Source organism: Geotrypetes seraphini, chromosome 2 (genome assembly GCF_902459505.1).
Source record: "Geotrypetes seraphini chromosome 2, aGeoSer1.1, whole genome shotgun sequence".
NCBI classification, from domain to species: domain Eukaryota; kingdom Metazoa; phylum Chordata; class Amphibia; order Gymnophiona; family Dermophiidae; genus Geotrypetes; species Geotrypetes seraphini.
In genome coordinates, this window is record NC_047085.1 from 236,742,501 (window position 1) to 236,767,335 (window position 24,835).

The following is a 24,835-nucleotide window of genomic DNA, read 5'->3' on the forward strand; positions in this document are numbered from 1 at the left end:
AACCGGCAAACTAAGGAGAGCTGTAGAGCAGTAGCGCCAAGGGGGGGGAGGGGCGGGAGGGGCAAAAAAGGTATTGGCGCCAGGCCTTGGAGCACCGAGGCAGACCGCTTCTCCCCCCTCCCAGCCGAACCCCCGCTGACCCTCCTATCTCTCCCCCCCCCAAATTAACCTTTCCGACCCTCCCAGCGAAAGCAGCAAACCTCCCTCCAGTAGCGTCAGCTTTCTCCTCCCTATGCCGCATCACTAATGACGTCATCAGTGACGCGGCATAGGGAGGAGAAAGCCGCGAAGGAGGTTTGCTGCACTTTCTGGGAGGGTCGGAAAGGTTGACGGAGGGGGGGGGGATAGGAGGGTCAGCGGGGGTTCGGCTGGGAGGGGGGAGAAGTAGTCTGCCTCGTGCTCCATTACCTTCTTCGGGCAGCAGCAGCGTTTACAATTCGCTGCTGTTGCCGGCTTCAGGCCTTGTTCTCTGCCGGGTCCTGCCTACTTCCTGTTTTCATGAAGACAGGACCCGACAGAGAGGAAGGCCTGAAGCAGGCAACAGCAGTGAATTGTGAATGCTGCTGCTGCCCGATGAAGTTCAGGACATCGGGGAAGGAGCAGGGAGAAATCGGCTGCTGGCTTGGGGTGAGGGTAGGGAAAGAATCGTGGAAGTGGAGAAATTGGCACGATGGCTTTGTGGGGGTTAGGGGGAGAGAGAAAGAAAGGCAGAAATAAAGAGGGGTCAGGGGGAGAGAGAAAGAAAGGCAGAAATAAAGAGGGGGTCAAGAGGGAGAGAAAGAAAGGCAGAAAGAAAGAGGAGGGCCAGGGGGAGAGAGAAATAAAGAGGGAGGCCAGGGGAAGAGAGAAAGAAAGGCAGAAATAAAGAGGGGGGCCAGAGGGAGAGAGAAAGAAAGGCAGAAATAAAGAGGGGGTCAAGGGGGAGAGAAAGAAAGGCAGAAAGAAAGAGGAGGGCCAGGGGGAGAGAGAGAAATAAAGAGGGAGGCCAGGGGGAGAGAGAAAGAAAGGCAGAAATAAAGAGGGGGGCCAGGGAGAGAGAGAAAGAAAGGCAGAAATAAGAGGGGAGCCAGGGGGAGAGAGAAAGAAAGAGGGGGGGGGGCAGGAGAAGAAAGAAAGACCAGAGACTCATGAAATCACCAGACAAAAAGGTAGGAAAAATGATTTTATTTTCAACTTAGTGATCAAAATGTGTCAGTTTTGAGAATTTATATCTGCTGTCTATATTTTGCACTATGGCCCCCTTTTACTAAAACGCAATAGCGGTTTTTAGCGCAGGGAGCCTATGAGCGTCGAGAGCAGCGTGGGGCATTCAGCGCAGCTCCCTGCGCTAAAAACCGCTATCGCAGTTTAGTAAAAAGGGAGGGGGAATATTTGTCTATTTTTGTATAGTTGTTACTGAGGTGACATTGCATAAAGTCATCTGCCTTGACCTCTTTGAAAACCTGCGGAATATAAATGATAATTAACATTTTCTCTGCGTACAGCGTGCTTTGTGTTTTTAAAATTTTATTGTTGGTAGATCATTTTGACTTGGCCACAAAGGTAAGGGGGAGGGAGGGGAGCTGCTGAAAGACATCTAGTAATCCTTGCAGGCTTGACTGTGCAGGGAATTATTTTTGTAAAATCATGTTTTGTTATGTGACTGACATTATCTAGACTTTAATTTCTATGAATGAATAGAATGAAAATGATATAAAATTACTTGCTTGCGGGGACCGCGTGTTCCGGCTCACACAAGGAAGGAGGGGGTGAAAGGGAAAAAGTTTCTCTTCCTTGGAAATAGATTCTGAAGTGACCTCATCAAAGAAGGCCAGCACCAAATGTACAAGAAATCCCTTAAACAATGTCAAAAGAGCCCAAAATAGAAAACTGTTACTGCCTTGAGACTCCATTATTGAAGGAATCAACTTGAAATCACAGAAGAGACAGGAAAAAGTTAAATGCCTCATGGAATCCTCAAGTACAAAACACAAACCAAATTGTGAATGAAATCAGAGCAGACAGTAATAATTATAAAATTGATGTCATTATCCATCTGGAAAAAAAGGCGTACTAGAAATAATGCCTCAGCAATACAATTTTCAGAAGTTCTATTTGCTCATAGTAAGGGAGAAGAGAGACTGCTAGTGATGGTGGGGGGACTGATAGAAGATATGAAAGAAGGGTGGTAGAAAGGAACAGATGGTAAAGGAGGGAGGGAAGGGTGGTGGTGGAAAGGAATAGAACAGACATTGAAAGAGGGTAGAGAGGAACAGACCCTGAAAGAAAATGTGGAAGGCAGAGTGGGGAGAAGATGCTGGAAGGGAAGAAGACAGATGCCAGACTATGGGGGAGTGGAGGGAAGAAGATGGGTGCTAGACGGGGACGGTGACGGGGCGGTGAATGGGATGGCAGTGGCGGTGACGGGGCGGTGAAAGGGGTGACGGTGACGGGGCGGTGAAGGGAACGGTGGTGACGGGGTGGTGCAGAGGATGGTGGGCCGGGGACAAATTTTTTCCCCGTGTCATTCTCTAATGTGCACAAGCTCAAGGCCCAGCACAGGAGGCAGATCTTCGGGCACTGTTAGGACATGCTGGTGCCGGTGCCGGTGCAGAGGCTACACTGAAGTAAGAAGAGGATTCGGGTGGGTTGAGGGACCTCAGGTCGCGGCGGGGGGGGGGGGGGGGGTGCCGGATTGCGGGGGGGGGAGGGTGCCAGTTCACGGGGGGGGGGTCTTTGGGGGGAGCAATGCCGGTTCTCGTGGGGGGGGGGGAACAGCGCTGCTGGCCTCGGGGGGGAGGGGGGGAACCTATCAAAGCGAGTTTCCATTATTTCCTATGGGGAAACTCGCTTTGATAAACGAGCATTTTGGATTACAAGCATGCTCCTGGAACGGATTATGCTCGTAATCCAAGGTACCACTGTACTGTGAAAGTAGTTTGCGGTGCATGTTGATACATTTTTAAGACTTCTGAATCGTAAAATTTTGAATTTCTTAGCCATAGTCTCTTATGCAAAACAAATAACTGCCTGCTTTCAACTCCTAACTCCCACTCACAGCTGTCAGATATCTATACCCACTGTATCATTTCCTCTACCATTATCTTCCCAACCCTGAAATGTTCTGTCTAAATTAGATGTAAGCTCTTCTTATTAAAATGTACAGCGCTGCGTACGCCTTTCAGCGCTATAGAAATAATAAATAGTAGTAGTAGTAAGTCTGATTCTATATATCACTATTGAGTCCTATATTTTTAATAGGCAGAAACATTTGGTTTTAGTTTTCTGAAACCTGTATCCAGTCTGTCCAAATAAAAGCAGACAGCTTATCTCTATCTTAGAAATGTAAAAAAAAAACCCATAATTTTTCCTTTTGTTATTATCTGGGATTTATGGAGCTGTACCTTCTTCCTTCAACACACAGAGATTGTTATCAAAGTACCCCTCCCCCCTCAGTGAAGCAGACCTTTCACTTAGCATATTCACCAAAGACTTCTGTAACTATTCAGCATTGTTCATAGAGAATACACTAATTTTTGCATAAACCTTACAGCTTTTCTTGTGACTTGAACCGTGCTGCATTTCTTAATGCCATACATGCCTAATGGATTGGGGATACTTTTTTCTCTGGCTTAAAAATAGTTCCTCTTCTAGGTTGAGGAAAGAGCTCAGAATATACTCTACTCCATCTAAAGATCCTCAAGAAGTACTTGTGTCCACCACTTCTACCACTATAGACTCTTCCATGGGATCAGAGGGAGATTGACTGGATGAAGAATAGGTCTGTGGTTAGCTGTGGTACTTGTCCATTAGAATGATCCATGAAAAATCTTATTTTGTGTTTAGACACACTCCTGTATGTTTTTACCCCTTGTATTTCTGCCTGATAGTGAACTTAACCCTGCTGAGTTATATGTCTAATGTGCTGTGGCTCCATACAACACTACTTGGGGACTTGACTTTCTCTAGAGTTAAGGATTCTGCTGTAACTGACTTGACTGTAAGTCAAGTTCTTGTAGCCTGCCAGTTGAATTTATGATGATATCAGTAGTGTTGCTGCTAGGAGGTGCTCTGTCATAGTTGAGTGGAAACAATACAGTTGCAGAGAAAATATCTAATAATAACAGGATTCGAGCAGAGGGCTGAAGTGTTATTTGTACCCCAAGATTGCAGTTTAAGTGAACTGCTGAGAGCAGCAATATTCATGATGAACCATCAGGATTCTCATGTAAACTAAAACAAGCTCACTTAACAATTGCCTAAAACAATTTTAGTTAGTTGTTATATTCAGGTACTCAAGCATATTTCCTTATCTGTCCCAGTGAGCTTATGTTCTATCTGACGTACCTGGGGCAATGTGGGATTAAGTGACTTGCCCATGGTCACAAAGAGTAGTTCCCTCTGCTGAGCAGGAGTCTGAAGGGAGCCGATTGAGAGCAGATGTATGAGGAAGAGTTTTATGCTATCGCCAAGTTAGGGGTGTGTGAAGAGGCTGTGGGTTTATGTGTCGGAAACCCAAGCGCATTCCTATGCTCACAAACCGAATGGTGAGAAAGGACTTGGGAGCTGAAGTAAGGGAATCTGGGTAGGCACCAGGTGGTGATTCCAGGTAAGGAAGTTTTAGTTTGGGTGGTGGGCAGAGCTCACAGGTTCTACTTATGGTCCCTAGGCTAATTAGATTGTAAGCTCTATCGGGCAGGGACTTTCACTTTCGTGTTTAATGTACTATTATAGAAATAATAAATTATTGTTGTTGAGTCCTCTACCTACCTGGGTAGTTCTCTTTCACTATCGCATTTTCAGTAGTGGGGGACAAGCAAACCCTGCAGGACTCCAGGAAACTTGTCTTTCCCTAATGATAGAAAACCGAGTATTAAAGCCTCCCCCATCCCTCCCCTTTGTCAGCATGCAGCTGGAAGACTCCTGCTCAGCTTGGAAGGGACAGTGACTACAAGTGATATTTAAAAATACTAGTCTCTAAGAATTTGTAAATATATTTTAGAAAAGGTAGATCATTTTGAGTCGGTGTCAGACTGCTATACTTATACAATTTGACCTTTCAGTGCATTCGACCTTGTCAACCATAATTTTCTAAAATAATGACAAGCTCTAGATTATAATGGCTTAAGAAGTAACTGTTCACCCTTCTTTCTGTATAGCTGGAAAATGAATGCCAGGCCTGATTATAGCATCATATTGCACCATAACTGTGGTCTGAAAGACTCTAGTCTAACCTCTGGAATACAACATTCATCCATAACATGATATATATTTATATCTCACAAAACAGAAACATCCAGGAAATACAAACACACTAGCCAGAACTCTGCTGGTTGTATCTAGCAAGCATCTGAGGTAGAAGAATAACCCCTTGGTGTAAATATGCTCTTCTCAGCTGGCTCTAGCATCCTGTCTTTTATTTTTCATGACTGTCAAGAATTTGTTTGCTCCTTTCTGGATGGGGAAAGGAAGAATAGTCAATAGAGAATGACGCGGGGGAAAAATTTGTCCCCGTGAACTTTGTTTGATCCCTACCAGAATACTTCAGTCACACATACAGAACACAAATGCCAATACATAACTGACCAAAAATGATAAATATAAATTAAACCAAAGTCCTAAGAAGCCACACCTTCCATAAAGTACAACACCAAAGAAAAAGATTAATTTCCTCCTATACTGTGCAAAATTTAAAAGGAGAGTCGGGGAGGCAGAGAGCAGGTCACGGCAGAGAGCGGGTTTTTTTTTTTCCAGGGCTGGCAGGACAATCGAAAAAGAGGTGAGTGACTGGTCCCCAGAAGTCGCTTCTTGTTGATCGGCCAGCCCAGTCGGTGTTCAAGATTTTTGTTTTGTGAATAGCGTCCCTGCCTACTTTGCATGCCATTTCCTTCATTTGCATGCACTGATCGGAATCTGATTGGTACATAGGTTAGTGAATAGGATCAGAGGGAATCTGGGTAACAAAGGGCTCGCAAACTGATCGGTACACAATCGGTTTGCTTAGTGAATCTAGCCCTGAGTTAGAACTATTTTAATTATTGTGTGAAGTCTTGGAATAATGGGAGCTAACACCATTAAATTAAATTAACAGTTTTTTTTAGCTAGGTGAAAGCTGGACTTTGATACCATTCTTTGATACCAAGTTGACACAGCAGATTACTGTATGTGCACATAACACCTTATTTACAGAGGTAATTAGACAGCTCACAGACTCTGTACTTGGTGTCTCTCAAACTGTGTCCCGAAGAGATTCCAGAATTTTACTTTATTTAAAAAAAATTCCCTTCATAAGTATACAGTAAATAGATGACATGTGTGTAGCGTACTCAAGAGTCTGCTAATGTTATGAACGTCTGTGTGTGTGTGTTTGAAAACTAATGGCAAGTTAATTTTATTTTTTATGCAGTAAGTTTTCCTACCTTCAGCAACAATGCAATCGAGGCTTTATCTTTTGGATCTTCTTATCTTTGCGAACTTGGAAATTAAATAAAAAAAAAAAAAGAGAATGACTGCAGATGGTGGATGATGACATGCTCGTTTGCTTGTCGACTATCGAGTCACATTTTGAGTTAATTTGCACTAAAAAATAGCACATCCATCAAATTGGTTAGTAATTTTATCTACTTTTGTTTCATCATTGTTACAATTACCCATACATACTTGTAGCTTAAAGAATTTTAAATAAATAACTCTTAAATTTAACCCCCTTTTACAGAGCCAAGCTAGCGGCAGCTGCTATGGTAACTGCCCCAAAGCCCATAGGGATTTAAAGGGCTTCGGGGCTTTTGCCAAGTGGCAGCAGCTAGCACGGCTTTGTAAAAAGGCTTTGTATAATTTCAGTTATAATGTGCCACAAAAAAATTTGCTCAGTTTAGTGTGCCGGAGCTAAAAAAAGTTTGAGACACACTGCCTCAGACTTTGAGCAAATTCCTATTGTTTGAAATTTCCTTTCCCCAACTTAATAAGGGATGCTATGTTTAAAAACTGGGAAACACCTCTCCTTATTCCTGTGGCACCTACAAAATTAGACTCCCTTTATAGAGTCCAGTCATGCCCAGGATTTGACGAGCCTCAACTAAAGTATCATTTCCTTTGAGATGAGTCTGCTTTCAAAATATCCTCCAGTACTAGGACTAACACCACTGCTCCTCCAGGTAGAGAGGGCCGTATCCTGGATAAGTTTGGCCGCAGACTGTAAAAGAAAAACCATGTTAACCAGTCATATCCTTCTACATGACTTTTTACTTTAAACAATTAAACAACTAGTTCAGCAGTTATCACGTTATGAACAGTACATTCCAGGAGACCAGCTTGGAAGAGTTTTTCAAAGGACTACCCATGATCTCCTAGAGACTAGAAAATTCATCGCTAGATCAGTGTCTGACACCTTTGAAGTCTCCTTTAGAGCTTCAGCACTATCCATAGCTATGCGTCAGGCATGGTTACAAGTGTTTGATCTAGACCCTAATGCCGAGCAAACAGTCCCTGTCTCGGTGATGAATTATTTGGAGATGAAATCGAAGAAGCTACACACAAGATTACCAGACATGAGCAGAACATGACTACTCTTTCTTCTACCAAATCTGCAAAACCTCAGGCTCCTTTGCGTGAGGATGCATCGTGAATCAGCACCCCAGCCATGGATCGGATCGCCCACGGATCAGATCGGATACGTGGGCTTAGTGAATCTAACCCTAAGTTAGAAGTATGAACAAGAAGAAAACTATAGTGAAGACGAGAAAGTAAATCCATTATACAAAAAGGAGCAGAAGGAAATTTATAACTTCAGGTCAGGGAAGATAGGTGAGCAATATAATGACATAGGGGAAAGAAAAAGGAGGGAGCAGATTATTTTTCACTCTCCAGTCTCTAACAAGTGTGTTCAAAAACTAAGCAAAGCAGATAAGCATTGAGTGCTGTCTTAAAAGTTCTTAATGTTTCTGAGTGAAGGAGCCAAGAAGAAAAATGCTATGGACACCATTTACCTGCAAGAGTTGAGCAAAGGACTATTTGCATTGTACCATCTTAAGATAAGTGACTTTTATTTATCAATTACAGCTGATTTAAAAGTGATTTGCCAAATTTTTGCTTATCCTGACATTGGGATGATCAGGTGGGTTTATGGTGCTATGATGTTATGAATATACCGTCGTTGGGTGGACTGGTGTATGGTATACTGAGCACATTTTTATTTTTTTATATATATATCTCTCACTTTGAGTGATGTATGGAAAAAAATTTAAGTATTGGAGATTTTTCTATTGTTTTGATTTGCAAGTATCAGCTGAAAAATCTTGAATTATTTTAAGAAAATTTTCTCCTTTTTTTGTTATGTAGTGAAATAAAACAAAAACATAAAGGAAAAAATACCTTTTTTATTGGACTAACAATGTAGTTTATGATTAGCTTTCAAAAATAACCCCTTCTTTCTCAGATCACAAATTACAAAGACTAGGGGACACTCAATGAAGTTACAGGGAAATACTTTTAAAACCAATAGGAGGAAATATTTTTTCACTCAAATAATAGTTCTGGAACTTGTTGTCAGAGAATGTGGTAACAGTGGTTAATGTAGATGGGTTTAAAATGTCCTCCTTTGCTTGCAGCCTTGTTACAATCCTCTTATTTCATTTTGCATAATGCTTACTGGACTCCTGCAAAACTTACTAAGCTTCCATGTAAAACACCTGACACCTGTTGGTCTTGTAATAACTCAGTAGGCTCATTTATCTCACATGATTTTCTTTTGTACTAATTTGTCACAATATTGGTCTCGAGTATGGCATACTATATGTAATGTATTTTCTATATCTGTGCCGTTATCATATGATATTGTTATATTACGATTGTCTAATCCTAAAATTGACATTACATCCACTAGTTCCAGGTTATTTGGTTTTATGGTAGCTCTGGCTCTGCATATTGTGATTCTCCATTGGAAGAATACATGTCAACATGAATGGTGGAATAACTTATGTGCATATAAGAAATATGAAGAGATTATAGCATTAAAGCACAATCGTATATCATCTTTTATTAGAAACTGGAACATCTTAAACACATATTGTACTCATTGACCTGGTTAACGTTTAAGGTTGTGTATACATTTGCAGTTTATATAAATTCAGCTATTGTTGTATTTGTTTAATTTGTTATGTTCTATATTGAAAATTTTATTAAAAAAAAAATCTTTCTTACAAAAGAAAAAAGGTTTGGACAAGTTCCTGGAGGAAAAGCCCATAGTCTGCTAGGACTAGACAGACATAGGAGAAGCCATTGCTTACCCTGGGATCAGTAACATGGAATGTTGCTACTGTTTTTGAGTTTCTGCCAGGTGGATCAACCACTGTGGAAACAGGATATTGGGCTAGATCAGTGGTCTCAAACTCAAACCCTTTGCGGGGCCACATTTTGGATTTGTAGGTACTTGGAGGGCCACAGAAAAAATAGTTAATGTCTTATTAAAGAAATGACAATTTTGCATAAGGTGTGTCTGGCCGGCTCGTTCGTTCAAAGCTGCGGGTGGCGGCTCCTTGCGAGATCCGTGCCTGCGCCTGAAGCCTCTCTGATGTTGTGACATCAGAGAGGCTTCCGATGCAGGAGTGGATAGCGCAAGGAGCCGCCAACCCGCGGCTTTGAACGAACGAGCCGGCTGCTGCTCCAAAAGGAAGAAAATGATCGCCTCCAGACCACGGGCCGCAAATAAAACCTGGAGAGCCACATGCGGCCCATGGGCCGCGTGTTTGAGACCGCTGGGCTAGATGGACTGTTGGTCTGACCCAGTATGTCTAGTCTTATATTATTGTTTGGCACTGGCAATCATGAAGAATCTTGAAGACCAAAAGAAGAAGCTTAAATTACACACACAATGAAATGAGACACCAGTTCAAATTTAATAGTAGACAGTCATGCTCAAATTTTTAGTTAATTCTTTGCATTGGCATTAGCATATTAGGAATTTTCCTATCTGCAGAACCTGTTATGATAATACCAGAATCTTCAAGCCTCTGCCTCCCATTTGCTGATAGGGGGATCTAACCCATCAGTCTGGACTGGCCAAGTAGGTCTCATGGAAATGAAACCAGTGATGTACCTGGCTTGTTGGCCACCTGGGGCAGAGCAACCCCTCCTTCTCCAGGAAGTTGGAGGGGGGAGCAGTGCTTGTAGTGGTTGCAGTCCTGCATGCGCGTTCAGCTGTTGGCTTTGCAGGTTCCCTGCCCTAGAATGGGAAATTTAACGTCAGGGGATGGGGGCCAGCAGAACCAACGGCTGCATGCATGTGGACTGCAGCGCCATGATTGGTCCACACACCCCCAACTTCCTACACCTGGAGTAGACTGTCCCCCACCACATCACCCTTTGTTCACTGAAGAATGAATGTATCAAGTAAAGGTAAATTTCTCTTTAGTTGCTTAGAATTCTGCTTATGAAAGTGCAGGAAGTATTTTTTAGTTAATGCATCTGTAGTTTATATACTTCAGGCAAATGTTAATTTACCAGAAAATATCTCCCTAGAGCCAGAGGTAAGATCACATAGTTGAAACTCATTTCCTTTTTTTTTTGTATACTTTATATATTTGGATAAATTTTGTTCTGTCAATAATGTGCATTATTTTGTTATTTCCTATTCTGTTTCCTGTTGAGTGTTTTATAAGCAAGCATTTCTGTATATCACTGTGCGATGTTCATTATGTTGATTTCTCTTAAGTGTATCGAACAGCCATTTTAGATGTATTTCAGGGAAGCTGAGAGAGCACAGTATCAAAATGGCTGCCTGAAGCAAGATTCTTCTGCTTGCACTTTAATCTGACTGGTACAGATAAGATCAGTTGTTACAGCTAGCTGCAAATCACATGATTCAGTTTCAGGAGATAGGAGTTTCTTTGCTGTTCTTGAAACAGGATCTGTTAGGAACAAGTGTGTCGGAGAAAGTGCTAAATTAGGCAGGATTTCTTTTAACTGGTGTTGCTGTCAAATGTATGAACATAAGCTTATTTTCCTATATATTTTATTTTAATTTATATACCATCTACTACAGCTAGGTGGTTTACAGAGTATGAACATATAATTTGCTCTTGTTTTAATATAGTCTTTCCTATAAGTTGTTTTTTTTTTTCTTGTGGAGAAGACTGTGATGTAATAATGCAACATAATATCTGAAGGCATGAGCTCTAAAGGATAAAAAAGTTTCTTTGCAAATGAAAGGGGAAGATGATAGTGCATGATAGATGACCTGGCATAATGGTGGAAGTATTTTTAAATTAAAAAGATTTTCTCTCCTTTGGTTTGTAGCTCTGAATTTTAGCAGTTTGTAACCTCCAGAACCTTTTATAATAAATTCTGCACGATCTAGGAATCTGGCATGTCATATGAAAAAACTTCTTAGATTGAAAGAGTGGCATAGCTAGGGTTACCATATGGTTCCAGAAAAAGGAAGACAGATTGAGACTTCCGGAAGCAAAACCCGGATGTCTCAATCTGTCCTCTTATTTTTTTTTCTGGGACCATAAGCATAGCCAGATAGTTAGTTATTTTGGATGGGCTTTCCAAACTACCACCTCTCCTTGTCATGCAACAGTCTCCCTCTCCTCAGACCCTGGATCTGGTATTTGTACCCACTTGTGACCCAGCAACTCCCCTTCCTCGGTGTACCTCACTACATTAGCAAGTGGCAGTAGGAATGCATATCTGCTGTCTGTACTGGTCTGTGCATCCTTCCCTTTGCCATGTCTTGCCAGAAGAAACGGGAAGTGATGTCGACAAGGGCAGGACATAGCTGCCTTGAGAGTCCAGCAAAGGCTTTGGATCTGCATTCCTGCTGCTGCTTGCAAATGTGGTGAGATAAAGGGAGGACTTGCTGGGCCATGGATTGATCTGGGGAAGGAAGAGGGGAAATGAGGGGAGCCCAATGGCCATCCTGGAAGTATGTTGAGCCAGACAGGGTGGGCCTGAGCCCATCAGTAGCTACATCATTGAATTGAAAATTCAGTAACTTTTGCCTCTGCTTTCTTGTTAAAGTACCGTATACACTCAAATATAAGCTGAGATTTTTGAGCAAAAAATAAATGCCTAAAAATGGGGATCTTTATTATATTTGAGTGTCTGGTTCTTCCTCCCTTCCTAAATATTACCATCCCTGATGGCCAGTGCTTCTGTCATCCACCTCCAACCCCTCCGATAACCAGCACCTCTGTTTCAACCTCCACCCAGCATTGCTCTTACCATTATTTTAGCTGGCTGAAGTTTACGACAGTGTTGTGTGCTCAAGGCCTTCCAGCTCCCTTTCTTTCTGAGAATCTATCACCGGCCCAACAGACGATAGCTTCAGCTAGTAAAAACAAATAAACCGGTAAGAGTAATGCTGGGAGTGGGTGGAGGATAGCGGTTCTGGTTATCAGTGGGGAGGCAGAGGACAGAAAAATTGGTTATCGGGTGCAGTGACTAATGTCTGTCTACTATTGTACTAACTTGCTTTGAAACTATATGAGTATATTGAGGATGACTGCTTCAGTCCTGGAATTCTCAGATGAAGCTTGTGCTACTTAGAAAATCCCTGGCATTACTTCTTTCCATCTAGATTTAGTCACTGCACTTAGAGGCAGAGGCAACATCTGCAGTACAGGATCTATTGGAGTAAGCAAGTTACAGTAGCCAACCTTTGTGCAGACAATTTTTTTCTTTTGTACTTCTGTGTAATTAAGAGTCCATTTGTCTCATAATGATTGCTGATAGCTGAAATGATATTTTTCAAATTTGTGGAAACATCTAGAGAATGACACGGTGACTATTACCCATAGCTAGATGTGGGTAGCCACTGGTAATCCGCAGCAATGGGGGAGGAGGGGGGAGACTGGTTGCGTCGGGTATGGGGACAAAGCCATTCACTGCCCCATGGAATGGTGAATGGCCTGTCCCCGCAGTGAAGTATCTGCCACGAGTCCAGCAGCCTCCCTCCCTCCCTATCGCCAGTCTAACAGCCACCCAACCTTCACACTCTCTCTCCCAATGGCAGATGGCAAAAAAACCCAAACCTGTGAGTGCGACTCCTGGGTCGGCACCTTCGTGCATCCCGGGGTGGACATACCAATCTGTTGGAACGGAACCTTCCTACATGCATGACGCAGGGCTGTTTGGACCAAAACCTTCTTGTCGCCGATTCACTCCTTCCGACGTAATTTCTGGCCTTCTGCTGTAACTTCTGGCCAGAAGTTATGCCAGAAGGAGGGACTCGGTGGCAAGAAGGTTCTGGTCTGAGCAGCCCTGCGTCACGCGTGTAGGAGCTTACGTTCCAACAGGCTGGTATGCCCACCCCAGGAGGTGTGAAGGTGCCGACCCAGGAGTCGCACTTGCAGGTTTGTTCGTTTTTTTTGCTGTCCACCATTGGAAGGGAGAGTGCGAGGGTTGGGGGGGCTGTTGGACTGGTGATGAGGAGGGGGGTTGCTGCTGCACCCATGAAAGGGGCTGCTGGACGTGGACTGACTGGAGTTGAAGGTAAGGGAGACAGTTGCTGGATTTAGCCTGGGGATTGGGGGGAAGGGAAACAGGTTCTGGGCCCATGTGGTGGGTGGGTTGGAGTTGGAGGGAAGGGAGAGGTGCCAGATCCACACCTGGGCACTGAAGGAAGGGGAATAGAGGTGGTGGACTCATGGGAAGGGGACTAGAGGGAAGGGGGAGAGATGCAGGACTTGCAGGGAGGAAGAGAATGAAGGTAAAAGAAAAGCTGCACCAAGGGGATGAAGAAACAGTGAGTGAAATATTGAACATAGCGGAGGGAGGGAAGAAAGAGAGAGTGTGAGACACATTGGTATAAGGGAGTAAGAGAGGTGAGAAGCTGGATACAGGAAGATATACAAAAAGAGGGAAGATGGTGCAGTCTGCAACACAATTGATAGCATGCAAAAAAAAAACAATACAAAACAGATATTCCAACAAATAACGCATAAATGAGAAGGTTGATAAACTAAACAGCAAGCTTTCAGAAAACGGACAGGGGTGGGCAATTAATCTGTTCTTTCAATTCAGTAAGCTTCCTGCGCAACCGGTACTTTGTAATAATTAACGAGTTAGCATTTAAAGATCTCCGAATGAGCCCTGGACCGGAAAGGGAACGTGGCGACTCGGTGGTCTGCACTGGGACAAGAGCAAGTACTGGAAAGCAGCAGGCCTCCAAGCGCCAGCCACTGTGTCACAAGCTGCAGCCTAAACCATCCGACTGATGTTCAAGCAGGTGGACAGGAAAGCCGCTCCAAACACGGACAAGAACTGGCAACCGCACAGATTCATGGCCAATCCCTGAAGAGCTAAAGAGCTGCGTGTGCATAAGGTCCTAGGCGCTCAGCCAATCACACACCCATGCACAGGAAGGCCCTGCCTCTCTCTTTCCGACTCCTCTCCCTGCGCCAGCCGGCCACGTGAGAACTGACGGAAGATATCAGGAGGCAGCGATCCAGCGAGGGAAGGGCAGGAGCGCAGAAAGAGGACTGCTGATACAGTGCTGGACCGCCGGGATTAAATAAAAAGGTATGGGACCTGGAGGTATTCGCTCCATAAGACACACTCTTATTTCCATCAACTTTTTTGGGGGGAAAAAGTGCGTCTTATGGAGAGAAAAATATGGTAGTTGGTTTTCTTAAACAATGAACAAACAATATTGGAAGATGGGCAAAAGGAGAAACTCCTCACTTTAAGGTTGGAGTTTTCCTTTTGTGTTCTTTTAGAAGTGTGTACAAAAAGGATTGCTCACAACTTTACACTTAGTGATGACTAAAATCTACCTAGTGAAATTAATAAAGGTATTAAAACTTGTCTAGTCTTTGTGGATAGGTTACCTTGATAGACCCAAATTTCTAACCTTTGTTTTATATTTGAGTCAACACCCCCCCTCTTCTTTTTTTTGGGAGAGTGGAATATTTGGATTTCTCTTCAGATATATATAGTAAATTCAAAGAAAATATCCCAAACCTTTCTGGGATGTTTGTTATCCCAGGACAAGCAGGCAGCATATTCTCACAGATGGGTGACATCATCCACAGAGCCCGTATGGACAGTGCAAAAATGTACTGTCATGTTAACTTCTTTAGAAGTCTCGAGACCGCCAGTACCACGCATGCGTGAGTTCCTTCCTGCCCAATATTGGCTTGCGGGACCATCAGTTCTTAGTTTTCAGCAGAGCTAAGATGTGTGTTGGGAGGCTCTCCAATTGCACTATTTTTTCCCTTTGTTTTTTGTGCCTTCCCGGGTCGTTGTCTTCATCATTTTTCTTTTGTAGCCTTCTAATTTCTCGAGAGTTTTTTCAAAATTTTTTCATCACGTCTTTTGGGCCTTAGGTTTTCTTTCAGCTGGGTTTCCAGCCGGTGGCATCGACTCTTTTTCAGTCATTAAATTAATTGACCTATGGAGGTAAAATTGCTTCCATTGATCTTGCACCTGCAGTTTTTCCCTCGATGTCTAAGTCTTCTAGAAGCTTCAAGAGATGCTCTCAGTGCAACAAGGCCATATTGGTCACTGATCTGCACAATTGATGTCTTCAGTGTCTTGGTCCTAACCACTGAGTACACGTTTGTCATCGCTGTTCAAAGTTACAAAAATGCTCTTTGAAGGCTCGATGTCCACAACAGGAGAAACTTTTTGGACACCAAAATTCTTTGAAGATGTCCACCACGTCCGATATTGAAATGAAGCATCAGTTGGCACCACAATCGCTGCATTGTTTAACACTGACTTCTTTGGTATCGGTGCTGACACCATCTAGTAAACAGGCTATGAAGAATACCAATGCCTTACCTTGCCACACGATGCCGGTATATCTATCATCAAGTAAGTCAATGTATGCCAAATGGTGTCAGCATTAGTCTTATCATTACAGGAAGTGTCTCTTCCGACATGTGCCTCCATATCGAGGTCACCAGTGCCTTAACATTCCGGAACTTGGAGGCGAAGAGGATGGCAGTTTGAGTGCAGAGCTCCTCTCCCTGGACAATCTGCCTGCTTTTAAATATCAGCAGCAGTGGGAGATCAATTGCTTTTACACCTAAGCAGCAACGGGACCAACCCACCAAAAACCCACAGTCTCGATCCTGCAAAAATATGAGCTCCACCCTCCCTGCAGTCCGCTAGGAAAATCAACTGCTTTTACACCTAAGCAGCAGCAGGACCAGCCACCACTACCAAGAGCCCTTTGCCCCGATCCAGCCAGGCATGTGAGCTCCTCCCTCTGCAGTCCATTGGAGAGATCAATCTACCTACTTTTAAATATCAGCAACAGTGGGAAATCAACTGCTTTTACACCTCAGCAGCAGCGGAACTATCCGCAACTACCAAGAGCCCACAGACCCGATCCAGCCAAGAGTGTGAGCTCCACCTCCCCCTGCAGTCCACTAGGAAGATCAACTGTTTTTTACACCTAAGCAGCAACAGGACCAGCCACCACTACCGAGAGCCCTTTGCCCTGATCCAGCCAGACAAGTAAGCTCTTCCCCCAGCATTCCGTTGGAAAAATCAATATGCTTGCTTTTAAATATCATCAGAAGTAAGCTTTTACACCTAAGCAGCACTAAGACCAGCCGCCACTATCGAGAGCTTTTGTCCCAATCCAGCCAGACGTGTATGCTCTTCACCATACAATTTGTTGGAGAGATCAATCTGCCTGCTTTTAAATATCAGCAGCATTGGGAAAACAACTGCTTTTACACCTAAGCAGCAGCGGGTCCATCCGCAACCACCAAGAACCCACAGACCCGAACCTGCCAGGAATGTGAGATCCGCCCCCCCTACAATCCGATAAGAAGATCAACTGTTTTTACACCTAAGCAGCAATAGGACCAGCCGCCACTACCGGGAACCCTTTGCCACGATCCAGCCAGACATATAAGATCTTCCCCCAGCATTCCATTGGATAGATCAATCTACCTGCTTTTAAATATCAGCAGCAGTGGGAGAACAACTGCTTTTACACCTAAGCAGCATTGGGACCAACCGCAACTACCAAGAGCCCATAGACCAGATCATGACAGGAGTGTGAGCTCCACACCTCCTGCAGTCCGCTAGGAAGATCAACTGCTTTAACACCTAAGTAGCAGCAAGACCAGCTGCCTATAATAGGAGCCCTTGCCCCGATCCAGCCAGACTTGTGAGCTCCTCCCCCTATATCCCGTTTAAGAGATCAATCTACCTGCTTTAAATATCAGCAGCAGTAGAAAAACAACTGCTTTTACATACAAGCAGCAGCGAGACCTACCGCAACCACCAAGAACCCACAGACCCGATCCTGCCAGGAGTGTGAACTCCTCCCCCTGCAGTCCATTGGAGAGATTAATCTGCCTGCTTTTAAATATCAGCAGCAGTGGAGATCAACTGCTATTACACCTAAGCAGCAACGAGACCAGCCACAACCACCGAGAGCACACAGACCCGATACTACCAAGAGTGTTAACTATTCCCCCCTGCAATCCGCTAAGAAGATCGACTGTCGGCTCCGGGCGGCTTTCCCGCAGAGGAGAGAATCCTGCATTCACCGTGGGCCTCATCTGGGGCAGCCTCCTTGGAGCGGCTGGGGCACGGGCAGTGTGTTTGGGAGGGAATGCATGGATGGGAGAACATCTCAGGGGAGGAGACATAGGCATCCTGGGACTGTCGGCCAAGTCTCTTCCCTGAAGAAGCCCTTTCTGGAAACGTCAATCGCTCCTCCTAAACTTACTTGCTCCACTTCATCACTTCATCATGCTTCTATTCTTTTCTCTCCTCTCTTCTACCTTCCAAAGTATTTAGATCAATGCTGTCTTGTTAAAATGTTTATTTTATTTTTATTTTTCCTCTAACTCTACTTTTCACTTCTCTATTACCCTCCAGGTACTTTAGTTAGATTGTGAGCCTTCGGGACAGTAAGGGAATTTTTCAAGTACCTTTCTTATTTCTAATCTTAATGTATATTTTCTGTAAACCGCTTAGAACCTAACGGATGTAGCGGTATATAAGAAATAAATTACATTACATTACATTACATTAACACCGACGGTACCATCGATGCCCTCTGTACTGCAACTTACCAATCGGGACCAGATTTGTGAGCTGCTTCATAAGGAGCTAACTGTGCTTTTGAGACCAATTGAAGCCGATTGCTGCATAGACTCCTACCCGTACTGGCTCAGTCCGGGCTCTGCTCTGGGTCCTCATAGCACCAGATCTAAGTCTCCTGCTCGACTCAACTCCAGGTCCCATTATCGGAGCACTTCCTCGTCATCTGAGGAGACATAGGAGTCCTTCACAATTCTTTTATCAGCACCATAGGCCAACATACCACCCAGTGTCATGCTCCTTCTGGAGGAAGGGATTTTACATCTTCAGCCTTGGAGTATACGGACTCCAATCTGTCCTGTCAGGATTTCTCTGACCCACAACATTTTGAACCAGAGTTCTATGGGCTTTCATCAGATCCATCTCCTCTTCTACCTAGGAGTAGGTCACCTCTTGAGAGCCTTTATTTTACCTCATTCATAAAGCAAATGGGTCAAGCTCTTCCTGTGCATATAGAATCCGAACCAGAACCAAGAGCTACACTTTGTGATGCTCTTGACTTTAAGCAAATCCCAAAGGAATGTCTAAAACTCCTACTTCATGATCTCATGTGAGAATTCATGTTAAAAAAAATTGGGAGACTCCCCTACTAATTCCAGTGGCACCATCAAAATTGGATTCCATTTATAGGGTACAATCTTGTTTTGGCTTTAATAAGCCTCAAGTGCAGCATCAATCTCCTCTAGTTGAGTCTATTTTGACAAGGTCATCCAGCTCCAGATCATGCACCTCTACACCTTCAAGTAAAGAGGGTTGTACTTTGGACAAGTTGGGTTGTAAGCTATTTCAAAATACAATGCTTATTTGCCACATTCTCAGTTATAATTTCTTTGACTTTCTGTCTCAACAACTTGGTTCAACACCTATCTGTCTTTGAAAATTCATCCCTGGGGAGAGTGTGGCGCAGTGGTTAAAGCTACAGCCTTAGCACCCTGAGGTTGTGGGTTCAAACCCCGGCTGCTCCTTGTGACCCTGGGCAAGTCACTTAATCCCCCCATTGCCCCAGGTACGTTAGATAGATTGTGAGCCTGCCAGGACAGAGAGGGGAAAACTGCTTGAGTACCTGAATAAATGCATATAAACCATTCTGAGCTCCCCTGGGAGAACAGTATAGAAAATTGAATAAATAATAAAATAAAATAAATAGAACAGCTTTCTGACTTTCAACAGACTACTCAAAATCTCCTTGAGACCAGGAAATCATGTCAAGGTTAGTTTTCAATGCTTTTGATGTAACTTCCAGAGCATCAGCCTGTTCCATTGCAAGTTCCCCTTGTTTGGAGGATGAACTTTTCGGTGATCACATTGAGAAAGCTGAACAAAGGATCACCAGGCTTGAACACAGTTTAACCTCTCCCTCAGCCTCTGTCTACTGTAAGCTCCTCATTTCCCATGAACCTAAATAATCAACTGCATCCTTTAAACGGTGTTACATTATGTTATCAACATCTTCGAAAAGGAAATCCAATTCTAAAGCGTCCTAGAAACCAACTTTCTCAAAAATCCCAAACTCCTACTTAGCAAGAGTTCACTCAGTCTTTTAGTGCATTTCTGGAATGCTTAAAACCTCCTCCCAGACCCATCAGAGGTCCACTCACCTTTTCCCACTAATGAAATCATCAACTTTGTTTGTGGCGAAATAAGGGTATGCTTGACTTCTACCAGGATTTCCTGCTTTCTTCAGAAACATCTCAGCCCTTCTGCAGTTTAATGCTATCATTCCAGGTGTTTCCTCATACCAAGAAAGCTGGGAGGTCTTTGACCAATTCTCTATCTCTGTCCTCTTTCAAAGACTGACTTAAAAAAAAAAAAAGAAAAGAAAATTCTGAATACTCCTTTTAACAACCTTGTATCCTCTCCAAAACAAGAGAGCCTGACTGTGCTCATGAGATTTCATGGACACATTCTTACACTTCTCTATTCTGAAAGTCCATAGCCAGTACCTATGCTTTCAAATAGGCCAACAATATCTTCAATGACCTAGAAGAAGGAACATCCAGTGAAATCATCAAGTTTGCAAATGACACAAAGCTATGCCAGGCAATCAGATCGCAGAAGGACAGCGAGGAACTCCAGATCGACTTGAATCAATTGGAGAGGTGGGCAGATAAATGGCAGATGAAGTTTAATGTGGAAAAATACAAAGTGATGCATTTAGGCAGAAAAATAAAGAACATGAGTATAGCATGTCAGGTGTAACTCTGGGAAAGACCGAACAGGAAAAGGACCTGGGTGTACTGATAGATAGGACCCTGAAGCCATTGGTGCAATGTGTGGCGGCGGCGAAGAAAGCAAATAGAATGCTAGGCATGATAAAGAAGGGAATTAAGAGTAGATCAGAGAAAGTTATAATACCACTCTACAGAGCCATGGTCAGGCTGCACCTTGAATACTGCGTCCAGCATTGGTCTCCATACCTAAAGAAGGATATAAAACTGCTAGAGAGGGTGCAGAGACGAGCAACGAAGCTAGTGAAAGATATGGAGAACCTGGACTACGAAGAACGACTTAGAAGACTGGGGTTGTTCTCCCTTGAGAAGAGGAGACTGCGAGGAGACCTGATCGAGACTTTCAAAATACTGAAAGGATTCGACAAAATAGAGCAGGGGAAGCAGTTATTTACAATGTCTGATGTGACACGGACAAGAGGACATAAACTGAAGCTGAGGGGGGGACAGGTCCAGGACGAATATCAGGAAGTTCTGTTTCACACAGCGAGTGGTGGACACCTGAAATGCTCTTCCAGAGGACGTAATTGCAGAATCCACCGTTCTAGGATTTAAGGGTAAATTAGATGCACATCTCCTTAAGAGTGGCATAGAGTGATACGGGTAAGGGTAAATTAGATGCACATCTCCCTTGAGAAGCATACGGAAATATGGGACTAAAACTAGGCCAGGGTACACCTAGTAGGGCGTCCGCGTGTGTGGATCACCGGACTTGATGGACCCAGGGTCTGATCCGGAGATGGCAATTCTTATGTTCTTATTAGCATTCACAGTGTCTGAAAAATATCTAGTGGCTGTGGCTACAACACTCCGCACTTATGTCTCTCATCTGTTCCTTTATCTGGATGGTTGATTGTTAAAGGCATTGTCACCTCAAACAGTCCAGTTAGATACATAGTCAGGTCGGTGGCTATCACCTCTAGGGGTTACACTTAGTTACGAGACTTTATATCTTCATCTATCTTAGACTCTACAACTCATAAGTATCTTCTCAGAAGAATTTCAATGCTGAACATCACCTTTCCATTTTAAATCTTTGCTCTACAAAACATTTACAATTTGTTGACTAGAACAACGGTTATGTTGCAAGCCATCTACATTTCATGCAACCCCTTTTTCATGCCTACATGTAAAAGCATTTAATTGAACTCTAGCCCCAACGGATCCACTTTCACAGCATTTCCAGGTTGCCTCCCTTTTCAATATCTTTCTTCCATGGTGATTACATCCAGGAACCCAGTCCATCCTATTGCAGACTTCTCTGCATTGGAAAATTTTATCAACACATGCCTCCGGGTATGCATTAGAAGCTTACTGGCCCAGCCTTCACTCTCGGCATTATTTGAATTTACTAGTGGAATCCCTACATATCACTTTGCTTAACCTTTGCTGCCTTTCATACTTTGCAAGATTATCTCCTGAACCAACTAATTCTAATTGGCATAGCACTCAATCATCTATTATATGATAAACAAGGACATACAGGTTCTTTCCTCTATACCAGGAGGTGATACAGTTCTAAAGAGCCCCTCCGCATCCTTCCCCTGAACAAATTTATCTACTAAATAACAGAAAGCTTTAGCAGACATTTGCAACAGATTCCTTCAACCTAATGAGTGGTAACTCTGTGTGACTCAGTTCATCTCTATTCCGCTAAATCTACTTGGCTTGAAGATCTCCATAATTGTATGTATTCCTGTCTGTCAATATTCACAAACTTTAGCATTTCTGCTCCCGTTTTCACTCTCCTCAGCATCTGGAATCATCTGCATTGCATCCAGACAGCACACACAAGTTCCTCCAGGCATTCACTCCAGTCCATATGTTTCAGCAATCTTTCTCCAGGTTTCGGCAACATCCATCCCCAATGACTGAGACAACTTTCATAATTCTTCCTCCTTCAACTCTATGCCAAAAAATTAATTCCTTTTTGAACCTTTCAGTTGTATGGACTCAGAGTGACAGATCTCTTCTACATACCAATCTATGATATTGGCACTTTACAGCCTGGTTCCTGGCTCCCCATATGTAATAACTTCCATTTCTCTATTCCAGTGTCAATCACCATAACTTCCTACACACAACACAAAAAAGAAGACAATGAACAAAGAAATGTACATGGTCTTCTCAAGGGAGTGATAAAGGAGCAAAAAGAGGTAGCCGACAGGTTAAACAAATTCTTCTCATCAGTCTTCACAAGCGAGGACACATCCAGTGTACCGGAACCTGACGTGATCTTCCATGGTGACCAAGAAGAAAAACTGTCAGCAATAGAGGTGAGCCATGAGGAGGTCCTCCAACAGATAGATAGATTGAAAAGCGACAAATCCCCAGGCCCGGACGGAATCCACCCTAGGGTACTAAAAGAATTAAGAAATGAGATAGTGGGAATACTCCAACGAGTTTGCAACCTATCCTTGAAAACTGGAGAGATTCCGGAGGACTGGAAGATAGCAAATGTTACACCTATCTTTAAAAAGGGGTCAAGAGGAGACCCGGGAAACTATAGGCCGGTAAGTTTGACATCGGTTCCAGGCAAGATGGTAGAAGCACTGATAAAGGACAGCATCTGTGAGCACATCAAAAAAAATGGGCTGATGAAAGCGAGCCAACATGGCTTCTGCAAGGGAAGATCGTGCCAAACAAACTTACTGCACTTCTTTGAGGGGGTAAACAGCCAGTTGGACAAAGGGGAACCTGTAGACATCATTTACCTTGACTTCCAAAAGGCCTTTGACAAGGTACCCCATGAGCGGCTACTTAGGAAGCTGTGGAACCACGGGGTGGAAGGGGATGTACACAGATGGATCAAACACTGGTTGGCAGGCAGGAGACAGAGGGTTGGAGTGAAGGGTCACTACTCGGGCTGGAGGAAAGTCACGAGCGGAGTTCCGCAGGGGTCTGTACTTGGACCGCTGCTGTTCAATATATTTATAAATGACCTGGAAACGGGGACGAATTGTGAAGTTATAAAATTTGCGGACGACACTAAACTCTGTAGAAGGGTTAGAACTACGGAAGAGTGTGAGGACCTACAAAGGGACCTAAACAAACTGGAGGAGTGGGCGAATAAATGGCAGATGAAATTCAATGTAGGGAAATGCAAAGTCATGCATATAGGGAGAAAAAACCCGATGTTCAGCTACCAAATGGGGGGATTAGTATTAGAGGAAAGTAACCTTGAAAGAGATTTGGGTGTACTGGTGGATACAACAATGAAGTCAACGGCGCAATGCGCAGCAGCCGCGAAGAAGGCAAACAGAATGTTGGGTATTATTAAAAATGGTATTACGACCAGAACAAAAGAAGTCATCCTGCCGTTGTATCGGGCAATGGTGCGCCCGCACCTGGAGTACTGTGTTCAGTATTGGTCACCGTACCTTAAGAAGGATATGGCAATACTTGAGAGGGTCCAGAGGAGAGCGACACGAATGATTAAGGGCATGGAAAACCTTTCATACACTGAAAGATTGGAGAGGCTGGAGCTCTTCTCCCTGGAAAAGCGGAGACTCAGAGGAGACATGATAGAAACCTACAAGATCATGAAGGGCATAGAGAAAGTAGAGAGAGATAGATTCTTCAAATTTTCAAAACATAAAAGAACAAGAGGGCATTCGGAAAAATTGGAAGGGGATAGATTCAAAACAAATGCTAGGAAGTTTTTCTTTACTCAGCGGGTGGTGGATACCTGGAATGCGCTTCCAGAGGACGTAATAGGGCAGAGTACGGTACTGGGGTTTAAGAAAGGATTAGACAATTTCCTGTTGGAAAAGGGGATAGAGGGGTATAGATAGAGGATTACTGCACAGGTCCTGGACCTGTTGGGCCGCCGCGTGAGCGGACTGCTGGGCGCGATGGACCTCGGGTCTGACCCGGCAGAGGCATTGCTTATGTTCTTATGTTCTTATGACTATCAGTGCCATATATGTGGCTTTGAGCAACATATCTGTGCCTTTCTCGATTTATGAAAGAACTCAAGATATCAAACCCTCCATTCCAACCTACACCAGCTATTTGGATCCTACCAGTTATCCTCTCCTCTGCATGAAACCTCCATTTAAAATAATTACAACTTCATCTCTTCACACCTCATTTAAACAGAAGTCTTCTTAACTCTAGAAGTCACTGACTTAATGAGTAGAGATGATACAATCTCTACTACTTAATTCATCTTACGCACCATCATCTTATGATACAGTTCTTCTCATCTCAACTTTTCCTTCTAGAAGTAATCTTGAACTCTCATCTCAAGCAGTCTAAATTTTCCTGCCATCTTCCCCAGAGAATGTTCTCCTCCTGGAAGGGCTCTACTCCACTCAGTGGACTGTAAACCTGCCTTAGTTTACTGTCTACATCAAATTCAGCCTTTCAAAACAACTCATCTGTTCCTGTCTTTCAACCCCAACAGACTAGAAGTTCCTGTAATCAAGATGACAATCACTCCAAAGTTTACATTCTGCCATGCTCAGACTGGATTGCCACTCAGTTATATAATAGTACACAAAAAAACAATGGCAGCATCAGTAGTTCCTCTCCAATTGGGGATATTTATGAAG

General features: G+C 43.6%; 1 protein-coding gene and 1 long non-coding RNA gene across 3 annotated transcripts in view; one reads left to right on the top strand and one right to left on the bottom strand.

Moving 5' to 3' along the window:
* ATF7IP (activating transcription factor 7 interacting protein) overlaps positions 1-24,835 on the top strand; it is a 353,654-nt gene that overhangs the window by 39,288 nt on the left and 289,531 nt on the right. The window lies entirely within an intron of this gene.
* Positions 9,871-12,316, bottom strand: LOC117356002. The gene is made up of 2 exons (XR_004538505.1): positions 12,202-12,316; positions 9,871-10,883 (listed from the first exon to the last, which is right to left on the bottom strand). It is a non-coding gene; the product is annotated as an uncharacterized LOC117356002 (long non-coding RNA).